Source organism: Capra hircus, chromosome 4 (assembly GCF_001704415.2).
Source record: "Capra hircus breed San Clemente chromosome 4, ASM170441v1, whole genome shotgun sequence".
Classification (NCBI taxonomy): Eukaryota; Metazoa; Chordata; class Mammalia; order Artiodactyla; family Bovidae; genus Capra; species Capra hircus.
In genome coordinates, this window is record NC_030811.1 from 66,294,208 (window position 1) to 66,308,866 (window position 14,659).

The 14,659-nt window shown below is 35.9% G+C and overlaps 1 protein-coding gene across 2 annotated transcripts in view; it reads left to right on the plus strand.

Annotated features, from left to right (window-relative positions):
* Positions 1-14,659, plus strand: part of FOXP2 (forkhead box P2) — a 673,273-nt gene that overhangs the window by 474,281 nt on the left and 184,333 nt on the right. The window lies entirely within an intron of this gene.

Here is a 14,659-nt window from a genome sequence, read left to right on the forward strand (position 1 = left end):
TTTTAAAAGTCAACATCATTCTTACTGCTTTATCTTCAGAAAATAATCTTGAAAGAAAATTTATGGCCTAGCCAACTGTTTTCATTTTCCAGGTATACTTTCAGGTGCTAGTAGCTAATTTTCATATGGTACCCTACTGAGGCTTAGTTTGTGTGATAGAATTATTGACTATTGATCTACATAATCCAAAAGTTACTTATTACCTAAAAATCGAATTAAATGCATAGTCCCTAGGCAAATGTGAGATGAGTATATATTTTTGGGAACAAACCCATTTTTGGGGTGTGGATGGGAAGAAGGGGGTCTTGGGGATAGGTGGATATGATGTACCGATGTCTGCCATGATTGCAAATCAAAGTTATACTAAGTTAGCCTAAGTTTAAGATTCATTTTAACTTTTTTCTCTTGTAAAATGAATTTCACATTCTTTTAACTAGTAATTCTGTAGTGACAAACTTTCCTCACTATCATATGCCTCCCCAAGTAATTACGGTTTTTGAAGTATTTCCATCAAGTTATCTGATTCCGTGAGAGCCTCTCCGTACATTTACATAACAGAGAAATTTGCATAGAAGTCACAGAAGATAGCAAATGAAATGCTTATCCTCACTATGGCTTCATACTGAGATTTTTGCTTTCTTGTTGGTATAGCAAAGGAAATTTAGATACTGGCAGAAAAACCAAAGGTAGAAAAGATTATTGTTTCAGATATCAGAAAAACACTATATATTGTCCTAACTCTATTTTTATCATAGCTCTTGACAAAACAGACAAAATACTAAGTTGTTACTCTCCAAAGCTAAGTCCAGGAGAACTTTCTTTATTGTTGGTTACCACGGTATCTTTGGAAAGAATGGCTGGGCTTTAGTTTTTCTGCTTTCTTTTTTTCTTGTTGTATTGGAAGGCAAAATATGCTACTTTATGTAACTAAAATATACTTTTTTCTTCTTGGAAAATACATACACACATATAATGTGAAAATATTAATGAGTCAAATAAGAAAAGGTTGGTCATCTACCAAATGTTGTTTAAAATTTTGAGCAGAGCTCTTCAATTTTATTATCACCAGAGGGTGATTAACAGTATTATAAATACCTTTTAACAATTTCAGTTGCTAATCATCTCCACAAACTTTCATTGTGTCACTTATGTTTAATGATTCATATTATTTAAAATACATATCCATTGTACATATTATAAAACTGTAGCATTTTATTATTGCTTTGTAATTTTAGTGGGATCTCATGCCAAAATGTCATAAGACTGAAGATTTAGTTGTTTTTTATGAATAAAAATTTATAAATAATGTATTTTTTCACCAAAATATGCCCTGCAATTAATATGAGTCTACAATTCTAGTATTTCATAGTACTTGATAAGCTTAGCAACTGGAAACATGCTGGGATTGTATTAAAAATCTAATAAAAGTCTGACAGCATTTTATACTTACACATTTGTCAAAAGGAGAAATAAGGTAATTCTTATCTTTACATCTACAAATACTGTTTAATGTGAGTTGCACTATTTTCCACTTATGTTAAAGAAAAGGGTAAAATGTTTCTGTTAAAAATTTTAACCATTTAATATGAAAGTAATACTTTAAAAATTCCATGATTCTCTCACAGCCTACTTCTTTTTCTACTTACCTAAGAGTTTAACCAACCTTTCATAAGAGAGTTAGTGTAGATTATCTTTTAGGATTAAAAAAAATAGATAATTTAAAATGTTTCAAAATCTGTACTTCAAGGCAAACTATTTGGTGTTAATAATAGATGGTGGTGGCTTGTACTTTATCAGGCATAACATATTTTTAGAAGACCAAAAGAGATATGTGGTTTTTATTTTAAAACATAGTTTTCATGGAAAATGATTTTATAACATTTGAAAGAAAGGACAGATTTTTTTAAAGAATCTGTTTTAATGGCTCAAGTCACAAGAACAATATTTGGTTGCTTTGTTATATTCAACTGGATTTCTTTTAAATGTTTAAAAGTAGTAGCCAGATTTGAAGTGTGACATGGCAGACAGAATATTTCTAGTAGACTTGTATTTATCTACTATTCCTTTATCATTTACACTTTTTCAGGTTTTTGTGCTATACATGGCATAGATATTAGCATATCTAATGCAAAATGGAAAGAGAAAATCATATGTAACAAGCTTGAGTACCGATCATAGTAGCGATTTCACTTTCAAGTATAGATATCTGGATATATGTGTTTGAAACATGTTTGCATATTATATTCATTACATGAAACACCAATTGAATAGGTCCGATCAGTAGGTACATTGGTAAATGACATATTGATGAATAATATATAAAGATTGTGATGCAAATGGGAGCTGATATTAACCTAAGAATTACCAGATGTTTCTTCTTTATGTTCTTATTATGTATCCCGGAAAAACATAATCTAATAATAACAGCTGAAGACAGACTCTCATTTGTTTTATTTATCTATATCTACTCCTTACACTTTTAGACCTGATGTACTCATGGTGTTCCATAATGAGAAAAGTAGCCAAAGGATAATATGTAATACTTTCAATTTCATAAAACTAATTTCCAGATTATTAAAAACAGTAAATGCACACACATGTCTGTGCGTGCACACACACACACACAAACACATCTGCATAAACACACATGCACACTTCCATAATCTGTAACTTAAAAAGTTTTTGTGAAATACATTATCAATTTTCTAGCCTATGACAAATCTACTTAATTTAGTTTAGGTATGAAAATTGGTCGCATTATTGTTCTTGTTACATTTACAGCCATGAGACAGACTTGTGGTTCTTCAACAGCTGTGCAGAGCAGAGACGTAAATTTAAGGTAAATGCCATTGCTTTGCTATCTTAGATGAATATTAGTATATAGCATTGTAATCACTTCCTTCATTGTAGGTATCTTATATAAGGTTATCTTTCCCAATAGGTCATTTAAAATTTTTTATAATTCTGTGTTAAATAGTTCGAGAATGGAATAGTAAAAGGCCAAAGTGAATTAAACCTAGAGGTCTTATTCTGACTCTGGCACAAGTGAGTTATATAAGTTTGAGGAGGTCACTGAACATCTTGAAAACAAAGACATTGGGCTCCCTGGTGGACAAAATATAATATTCTATAGTTAAAATGTATTTCACTTTTTTTGGAGTGAGTGATAGGCATATAATTTTTCAGGGTTAGTTGTATCTTGTTGGATATTGGCTTATGCATAAGAATTATGTTTGTTTGTTTTCAGTTACAAAGCACTTTATTAATATACCATAGCCAAAAATAATGCTTTGGAATCAAAGTATCAAATTTCATATGTATGAAAATCATGGTACAAGTGTCATTTTATATAACATCTAAGGAAACTTTATTTAATGCCTTGAAATAATTTTATATGTTCCTTTAGGAAAAAAATCTAAGCTCCATAAGGCGTTATTTTACCATGTATTTACTTGAAATTCTGCAGTGACTAAGCAGCATTTCTAAAATTTCATATTCCAGGGAAAAAATAAAAACTAAAGTATAATATGTAAATAATGAAATATTTACCCTGGGGTGAAATACTTATCCTTAAATAAAATATTAACTCTGTGAGTTATAGAATTGAACACTGATAAATATGTTTTAGAAAATTATTACAGTCCATCCATGCACTGCTAAAGAATGAAATTGAATACTTCCTTCCAACATTAGTTTCTGACTTCTTGTTATGGGAATTAGAAGGTAAAACACATGTTATTCCAAATACTGAAAGAAATATAAGCAAGAAATCTGCAATATGGGTTTGAGATGGACAATTTACTGTGATGCAGAATATTTAAAAAGAACTTTTAAAAGGTGTTTTTTGCTATGTTTTATGTATATTAAAAATAAGCAATTATATATTTTATATCATAATCTTAAAAGAGAGTTTCATTTAAAAACTACTATCAAGGACAGACTATGCCTGTATGGTCCTCATTTTCCCATTCTCAGTCAGAAGTTCAGTTGCTCAGTCTTTGTGATCCCATGGATTGCAGCATGCCAGGCCTCCCTGTCTATCACTAACTCCCAGAGTTTACACAAACTCATGTCCATTGAGTTGGTGATGCCATCCAACCATGTCATCCTCTGCCGTCCCCTACTCCTCATGCCTTCAATCTTTCCCAGCATCAGGGTCCTTTCCAATGAGTCATTTCTTCATATCAGGTGGCCAAAGTATTGGAGTTTCAGCTTCAGCATCATTCCTCCCAATGTACACCCAGGACTGATTTCCTTTAGGATGGACTGGTTGGATCTCCTTGCAGTCCAAGGGACTCTCAAGAGTCTTCTCCAACACCACAATTCAAAAACATCAATTCTTTGGCACTCAGCACTCTTTACAGTCCAACCCTCACATCCATACATGACTGCTGGAAAAACCATAGCTTTGACTAGACGGACCTTTGTTGGCAAAGCAATGTCTCTGCTTTTTAATAGGATGTCTAGGTTGGTCATAACTTTTCTTCCAAGGAGTAAGCGTCTTTTAATTTCATGGCTGCAGTCACCATCTGCAGTGATTTTGGAGCCCAAGAAAATAAAGTCTGACACTGTTTCCACTGTTTCCCCATCTATTTGTCATAAAGTAATGGGACCAGGTGCCATGATCTTAGTTTTCTGAATGTTGAGTTTTAAGCCAACCTTTTCACTCTCCTCTTTCACTTTCATCAAGAGGCTTTTCATCAAGAGGTTCTTCTTCGCTTTCTGCCATAAGGGTGGTGTCATCTGCTTATCTGAGGTTATTGATATGGTAGGACTGCAGCTTACCAGGCTCCTCCATCCATGGAATTTTCCAGGCAAGAGTACTGGAGTGGGTTGCCATTGCCTCTCCACTGCATATCTGAGGTTATTGATATTTCTCCCGTCAACCTTGATTCCAGCTTGTGCTTCATCCAGCTCAGTGTTTCTCATAATATACTCTGCATATAAGTTAAATAAACAGGGTGACAATGTACAGCCTTGATGTACTCCTTTCCCTACTTGGAACCAGTCTGTTGTTCCATGTCCAGTTCTAACTGTTACTTCCTCACCTGCATTCAGATTTCTCAAGAGGCAGGTCAGGTTGTCTGGTATTCCCATCTCTCTAAGAATTTTCTAGAGTTTCTCATGGTCCACACAGTCAAAGGCTTTGGCATAGTCAATAAAGCCAAAATAGATTTTTTCTGGAACTCTCTTGCTTTTTCAATGATCCAACAGATGTTGGCAATTTGATCTCTGGCGCCTCTGCCTTTTCTAAATCCAGCGTGAACATCTGCAAGCTCACGGTTCAGGTACTGGTAAAGCCTGGCTTGGACAATTTTGAGTATTATACTTCACTACCCCACTCCAGTACTCTTGCCTGGAAAATCCCATGGACGGAGGAGCCTGGTGGGCTACAGTCCATGGGGTTGCTAAGAGTCTGACACGACTGTGTGACTTCACTTTCACTTTTCACTTTCATGCATTGGAGAAGGAAATGGCAACCCACTCCAGTACTCTTGCCTTGAGAATTCCAGGGATGGGGGAGCCTGGTGGGCTGCCGTCTATGGGGTCGCACAGAGTCGGACACGACTGAAGCGACTTAGCAGCAGCAGCAGCAGCAGCAGCGTGTGAAATGAGTGCAGTTGTGTGGTAGTTTGATCGTTCTTTGGCATTGCCTTTCTTTGGGATTGGAATGAAAACTGACCTTTTCCAGTCCTGTGGCCACTGCTGAGTTTACAAATTTGCTGGCATATTGAGGGCAGCACTTTCACAGCATCATCTTTATGATTTCCCATTTTACTAAAGAACATTTTTTAAAAGAAAGAGTGAAATAGTCTTATAGGAATGTTATAGAATAAAATATTTCTTAAAATATTATAATGTCACCAAATGTGGCCAGATGCACAAGGCTCACACCCTATGAAGGAGGGTCTGAGATATCCAGTCCATCATTGCTAAATGCACTTGTGTGGAAAACTTAGAACATCTACTCATGGCACGAGAACTATAAACATCCGTTCTGGAGTCTGGAGCCTATCTTTCCTCTCCATTTGTAAGAGTCTGGGTAGAATAACTGAATCTCTTGAAGCCTATTTCCTTATCTTATTCTTAGGTAGGAATAAGGATACCTACCTTGCGAGATTGTTGTAAAGACTAAAAAAAATACTGTATAAAGTAACCAGCATATATCCTTGCACTTATATTAAATTAGTAAATGTTTTCGATTACAACCAGCACCACGAAATTTATATTTAATCCAAGGTTATGATAAGCATTATATGTTACCTTTTACTTGGTCGTAATTGTCACAATTCACTATTCACTATGATATGAAGTGTGTCTGATTTATAAGAAAGCAACAGTGAGTTTTTATGTACTGACAACATGTGTATGTCACACTTGCCACACACAAACTTACACTTTAATGTTTGTCTTCCCTGCTAGACTGTGAGCTCTATGCCAGCAGGGATCATGTATGTCCTGCTCATCTCCAGTGCCTGCTAAATAATAGAGCTCCACAAATACCTGCTGGAACCTCATACCTTTCTCCTCATACCTTTCTCCTCATTCATTAATGAGGAGAGATTGGGCTGAATTGAGAGTAGGAGGAGGTTGAAAGTGGGAACTGAGTATTTATAATGTGTAATATCCTCAGGGACTTATAATTTGGCTGAGAAGACAGACTTGCACACAAATATCAAGCCGCAGTGGATGTGCTGTGTTAACCAGAAAGGCAGAAAGTGCTACAAGTATTTTGTTTTCTGATTTTATTGAGTATAGTTGACTTACAATATGTTAGACTCTGATGTGCAACATAGTAATTTGATTTTTATAGATTACATACCATATAAAGTTCTTATAAAGTGTTGACAATATCCCCTGTTCTGTGCATTACATCTTTGTAAACTACTTGTTTTATAACTGGTAATTTGTACCTCTTAATCCCTTCCCCTATTTTCCACCTCATTCCACCCCTCTTCCTTTTGTTAACCACTAGTTTGTTCTTTGTATCTGTGAGTCTGTTTCTATTTTGTTATATTTGTTTATTTATTTTGTTTTTTTTTAGATTCCATATATAAGTGAAAATCTACAATATTTGTCTCTGTCTGACTTACTTCACTAAGCATAATACCCTCCAGGTCCATATATGTTATCACAAATGGCAAGATTTCATTCTTTTCATGACTGATATATATATATATCAGTCATACACACACACACAAACACACACACATACATATGTATGTCCATTCATCTGTCAGTGGACACTTGGGTTGTTTCCACATTTTGGCTATTATAAGTAATATAGCTATAAATATCAGGGTGCATATATCCTTTTGAATTCATATTTTCAATTTTTTTGATAAATACCCAGGAATTGCTGAATTGTATGGTAATTCTACTTTTAATTTTTGAGGAACCTCCATACTGTTGTCCATAGTGGCTCTGCTGATTTACATTCCCACTAATCATGTATGAGATTGCCTTTTCTCCACATCCTTGCCAACACTTACTATTTCTTGTCTTTTTGATGATAGTTATTCTGACAAGTATAAGATGATATCTTATTGTGGTTTTGATTTTCATTTCCCTATTGATTAGTGATGTTGAGGCTATAAGCAATTTAAAAAGAAAATTGTTTAATTCACGCTCAAGTGATCTGTGAAGGGTTTGTGGACACAGCATCTATGTCCAGTCAATGCTAAAGGAAATCAACCCTGAGTATTCATCGGAAGGACTGTTGCTGAAGCTGACGCTCCAGTACTTTGGCCACCTGATGCAAAGAGCTAACTCACTGGAAAAAATTCTGATTCTGCGAAAGACTGAAGGCAAAAATAAAGTGAAAGTGAAGTCTCTCAGTCGTGTCCGACTCTTTGTGACCCTGTGAACTGTAGCCTACCAGGCTCCTCCATCCATGGGATTTTCCAGGCAAGAATACTGGAGTGGGTTGCCATTTCCTTCTCCAGGGGATCTTCCCAACCCAGGGATCAAACCCAGGTCCCCCACATTGTAGGCAGACACTTTACTGTCTGAGCTACCAGGAAAGTCCTTCCCACCAAGGAGGGCAAAAAGAAAGAGGGTGGCAAAAAGAAAGAGGGTGGCAAAAATGAGATGTTAGCATCACTGACTCAATGGATGTGAATTTGAGCAAACTCTGGGAGATAGTGAAGGATGGAGGAACCTAGCATGCTGCTGTCCATAGGGTCTAAAAGAGGTGGACTTAGCGGCTGAACAACAACAAGCATCTATGTTAGGCTTAAAGAAAGAGAATTCGGTAGAGAAATTAAAGGGCAATTTTTGATGGAGAAATTTTGAAAAGATGTCATCAAAGATGTAGAGATGGCAAATTGTGAGATCAGTTAGGCAAGAGTAAGTATTCAGTAGTGTTTTTCTGATCAGCATAGAGGTGACACTTTAAAGGAAACATTGAGAGATTGAAGAGCTAAAAAATATACATTGCCAGTTGTATAGAGCCCAAAATGTCAAGCTAATGAGTCTGTACTTTATGGTTTAGGCAGTTCAGTTCAGTTCAGTTCAGTTCAGTTGCTCAGTTGTGTCCGACTCTTTGCGACCCCATGAATCGCAGCACGCCAGGCCTCCCTGTTCATTACCATCTCCTGGAGTTCACTCAGACTCACATCCATCGAGTCAGTGATGCCATCCAGCCATCTCATCCTCTATCGTCCCCTTCTCCTCCTGCCCCCAATCCCTCCCAGCATCAGAGTCTTTTCCAATGAGTCAATTCTTCACATGAGGTGGCCAAAGTACTGAAGTTTCAGCTTTAGCATCATTCCTTCCAAAGAACACCCAGGACTGATCTCCTTTAGAATGGACTGGTTGGATCTCCTTGCAGTCCATGGGATTATCAAAAGTCTTCTCCAACACCACAGTTCAAAAGCATCAATTCTTTAGCTCTCAGCTTTCTTCACAGTTCAACTCTCACATCCATACATGACCACAGGAAAAACCATAGCCTTGACTAGATGGACCTTTGTTGGCAAAGTATTATCTCTGCTTTTGAATATGCTCTCTAGGTTGGTCATAACTTTTCTTCCAAGGAGTAAGTGTCTTTTAATTTCATGGCTGCAATCACCATCTGCAGTGATTTTGGAGCCCCCCAAAATAAAGTCTGACGCTGTTTTCACTGTTTCCCCATCTGTTTGCCATGAAGTGATGGGACCAGATGCCATGATCTTCGTTTTCCGAATGTTGATCTTTAAGCCAACTTTTTCACTCTCCACTTTCTAGATGTTGTTAAAGGGATGTGATAGGGATGTGATATAGTGATGGGGGAAGGCATGGCAACCCACTCCAGTATTCTTGCCTGGGGAATCCCATGGAAAGAGGAGCCTGGCTGGCTACAGTCCATGGGGTTGCAAAGAGTCGAACATGACTGAAGTGACAGCATAGCACAGTGACATAGTGAAAGCAGTGTCTGGTGGAGGTTTGTCAACAGTGGTCCATCTGGAGGGTGCTTTAGTTGTAAAAGATCTGGAATAAGGTAATCTTTAAAAAGTTATTGAGGCTGGCATATCATGAATTGAGTTTTAGAAATGTTGATTTTGAGGTGATGGCATGAAAGTAAATTGAAATAACAAACTTTTAGAAATTATAAAGAGTTTGGCAGAGAAGTCAGAGTTAGATAAATATTTGTGAAATAATCCAGAAGTGATAGGTGAATCCCTGGAAGTGGGAGAGATTTCTGGGTTGGGGGGCGGGGGATGTCACCTACAGAGAGCAGCTCTCTAACAGCCACAGTTTTTAAAGCAAGAGAAAAAAGCAAAAGAATGTAAAGAGGGGAAAAATGAATCAAGTTATCTTGTGCTCTATTGAATAAGCTCAAGGGAAGGGAGTTTCTAAAACATGGAGCTTGTCTTGTCAACCACATCAAACAATGACCGTGAGCATTTTCATACATCTAGCGCTAAACTGCAACACTGATAATTTCTGTCCCCCCCTTTTTTTTATTATTTGCCAATAACTCAAGATCTGAAATACTAATGTTATTTCTAATGATTGGGGAAAAACCCTTACTTTAATGTGTGTTAAATAGAAAACAGATAATAAATATACTTTTACTTCTCTGATTGCTGTGTCTCTGGTCATATAAGTAAGTGTATACTGTGTATAAAATAGAGAGTTCCCATAAATTAAATTTGAGAGAAAACAGCTTTCTAGGAGGTCACATTTTCTCTTTTCTTAGCTACCCAAGCACTTGACTCTTTCTGTAATCCATTAGGATGTTAAGTATATATTCCCTTGACTTCTTTACCTTAACTAAAGTAAGAGGAAGAAATAAGTAGAGCGTTAATATTGTTAAGGGAGCTCTCCAGAAGATTTAAGACTTAGGCTGTGAATTTTACCTTAAGATGTTTGGAGGTGTTGTGCAAGCTAAATTAAATGACAAAGTGAGGAACAATGTCAGTACATAATTAAAGACAAAATGTGAAATTATTTTGAAATTCACTTACAGTTAAGATTCACTGTGTTTTCTCTATGGATTCTATTTATACATTTAATCCTGCATTCTCCATTTCTACTTGGTTTTCTTAACATTTCTCTGCTCCCTTCACCTTTTCCACTATAGTTTTTCTTACTTTATCATTCCATTCTTTCCACTCATCATAGAATCTTGCACATTTTACTTAATCTCTGTCTCTTTAGTCTCCATATTGATAAAAGAATAACTATAAATGCCTGAAATTATTAGGCATTTAAATGGCTAAAAAGATATTCTAGCATATCAGTTTACTAACAAAATAGTAAAAGTATGTGACTTCTGCAAATCCAGTATCTAATATGTTAGTTCTCATCCTGCCTCAAGAATAGTTTCTTTTTTTCTATTTTAAACTGTAGTTTTAGTATGAGAGCAGCTTGACTCTTGAATATCTAGAGCTTGACTCTTGAATATCTAGATACTTAGGAGAACCTGAAACCTTTCATGTAGTGTTAGAAATCTCCTCTTACTGATGACATTTATTGGTGGCTCTTTCAAAGTCACCATCAGGTTGGTTTATCCTTCCTTCCCTAAATTCTTTTGCAAGATTTCCCAGAAAACTCTTTAAGAAATTCAAACTAGAATTACTTGGAATGTTTGTACTAAATGACCAGATTTTCTAAACAGATCTTAGGGTGTGTTGATCATGATTATTTTAATAGCAGTGAATTTGGAAGCACAGCATTTGAAATGATCAAACAAAAGTATAATGAATTGTTCTTTTAAAAATATTTAAGTCATCCTTCCTTATTATGAAAAGCATATAAGTTCATTAAAAGAACCTAATCATATTTTTAAGCTAAATTATGGTTGGTCACTAAGTTACTTTTCTCAAAGGCAGTTAATAAGTTTTAATAAATTGCTATAGTGTAGTAGGTTTTTAAGATGAAAATGATGTTCTCTGATTAGATGAGGATGAAACCACTCATGAGAACTAAATATAGTAGACCCTTGACATTCACAAAGTATGCAACCTTAGATCTTTGTGAACCCTCAAATTTAAGAAATTTCCAGTTCAAAAATATAGGAGGTCTGTGCAATCTTTTTTCCAAAGACTCTCACTCTGATTCATGCTACCATCATCACGTACAGAGTGTAAGAAAAGTTAACTTTCCAACTTTCAATAAAATTTACTTTTTGATTAATGTCAATTTTTTATAATGAAACATTTTTTTCATACCACAGATTTTTCTAGATCAGTGACAACAGGTAGAAAACCCACAAAACTTCATTTATAACGGAAGAATCCCTAAGGTAGAGGAGTTAGTTTATGTGTGTGAGGAATCAGTAATCTAAAGACTAGCTCAGCCCCCAGCATGCTTGATTTAGTTTTATGGCTTGACAAATTCCACAGGTGTAATGTCATGGAACTTGGAGGTAATTGGAAAGTAATAAGACCAATCCTCAACATTTGTGAATTTTAAGATCTTGCAATCTAGCATCAGTTAGGAAAATCTAAGGTGAACCAACAAGTCCCCTCCACTTTCTCAGCTGGTATTTCATTTGAGGAATTGAGAGAGGCACTCAATATTAATGTTAATATTTTCCTCCTTCTTACTTGTAAATATCCAATGACATCAGTAGATAACCTGGGGTATTCATTCAGAGTACAAGTTGTCTGGAATGCTTTTGAAAGGCATGGGGGACGAGACCTCATAGAAGTTCAACAGTAAGTAGAAGCTTTATTTTAGTTACCATTGATTGTTGACTGGTTTGGCCCAGGCATTCTGAACTTAGTGTTTTATCCCTCAAATTAGGGTGACTCTATTTAGATTCAGTTCAGAGTTGAAGGTCTTGAGTCACATCCAGCTTGGCTAAAAGTATTTGGTGGTTACTTTAAAAGAAAGGATTTGTTTGATCATGTGAGCTTTTGTTGTTTTATCTTCATAGACAGGTTTTAACTTGTAGGACCTAGTAGTGAAGCATTTTGGTAACACAAAATAGACAGTTCTTTTGCACAGTATATAAACTCTTACACTTCTAGTGTTAACACTTAACATTGCTGCAAAAGCTGCCACCTTGATATCTTCTACTGCTAGTGCTACTGCACCTTCTCAAGTGACAAACCAAGGAACACATTGAATATTATGATGTGCTGACATGAGGAAGATCTGGTGTCTCAGGAAAACTGGAGAAAATTCTTCCATAAAATATCCTTGTAAAAAATAAACAAAGTAACACAAAGGAGAAAATCCATTTCACTATTCCACCTCCTTCCCTTAGAGCCAAGCATGTAATAGACATTTAAAACATATTCTTTTGTGATGAAAATATGATTAAAGTTCTAGTTTCTCAAAAATGTGGACATCATTTAAAGCATTTATTTTATTCCAGGAGAGTTTATTTCCCTTAATCAATAACCACAGTTACTCACCTAGATAGCCTTAGAGTTCACTTAGGCTAATAATAGTTTTTTTAATCTAAGAAATTAGTTGAAAATCATCTAAAAATGGAGACTCTTGGGTTCAACCAAGAACATTGAGTTAAAATTTGAGGGGATGGGATCTTAGCAAATCAAAATATTTTAAACTCTCCCTGGAGATTCTAGTGCAGCTGGTCTACAGAGTAGTAAATAGGGACCCTGCAACTCTTCTGCAACACAGAAGTGGTTCCCTGTAATAAAAAGTAGCTAATCTGAATTCTCATTAATGTACTATGTCATTTTTCCTCTCAGGGACTCAGTTTTCCAACCTACGCAATGAAGCAATAGTTGAACTAGTGATATCTCAGTTTCCTTACATATGCAACAGTCTTTTAATCTCAGTCCTGTGTTTTATTTGTGTGTGTGTGTGTGTGTGTGTGTGTGTGTGTGTGTGTGTGTATCTTCATATGTGAGTTAACTAAAAAGTTCCTTGAGCGGGTTTTTTGAGATGCTTGTCTCTGTTCATCCTTTCCAGGGGCATTTTCAACAATATTGTGAGAAATTTTATGTAAAATCTCAAGATCTTATCTTTGATTTTTTTTAAATAGTATCTGCTTTCTAAAGTCCTCAGCATATATCTCCTATGCTGGCCTCCTTTTCAATATTGGAAGCTTAAAAAAAAATAAAGTTCATTGTCTTCGAAGATAGCTATCCAGTGCAGTGGTCTTGCATGCTGATCTCATTGTCCACCATCCAGTTTTTACAAATTATATGAGCAGCAGTGTCAAACTACTTAGGGCTCCTCCAAAATTGCTTCATGTTGCCATACAGGTGACCTTACCTTTCTCTTTTTTCAGTATGCCCTTTTTTCTTTCCATCCTGAAAACTTCTCTGAAGCTTTTAAATCATCTTGTCAGGTACTCTATGAAGCCTTCTTTGAAACCCTCACCTGCCATACACACACAATGTAGAATTAATAACTCCTATCTATTTTGTCTCTATGTCCTATATATATATATATGTCATATATATATGTCATATATATGTCATATATATATGTGTATATATATATATATATATATACATACATCTTTTCCTGCATGAATCACACTGAATCATGTATACTATAAGTTCTTTGAAGGTTAGGACTATCTCATTCATCTTCACATTTCCAGCATCTGGTACATGTACATTTTGCATGAATGTGCCGAGTCCATACTGGGCTTACCGTATGGCTCAGCAGTAAAGAATCCACCTGCAATACAGAAGACAGAGGTTTGGTCTCTGGGTTGGGAAGATCCCTTGGAGGAGGATATGGCAACCCACTCCACTATTCTTGCCTGGGAAATTCCATGGACAGAGGAGCCGACCCAGCTACAGTCTAAAATGTCGCAGCCAGACGTGACTGAACACAACACACGTGAAGTCCATAGATCAGTAATAACCCTGTCAAGTTTCCTCCTTTCTCCTAGGCTCCAATGTGATTTTTTCAGTTGCCTATTGGGGCATCCCAAAATCAACTTATCTCAAACCAGAATTACTTCTTTCTCCCCACAGTTGTCCAGTGTTTTTGTCAAATTTTCCTAATAGTCTCCAGCTATAAACCCTTCTGATTAGATTGGGCCATATTCCTCTGGCCTAATATGAAAGTTGCTCTGGTTTTCAGCCTTATCAGCATGGCACAAAAGGCTATAAATCATCATACATCTGTTACTTTAAAACCATAGTTTAATCCTCATTGCTTATTGAACATGCTGTTTATTCTTTTATTCATCCATTCATCCAAACTACAAAAAAATGTTTGTAGTTTGCTTCTTGTA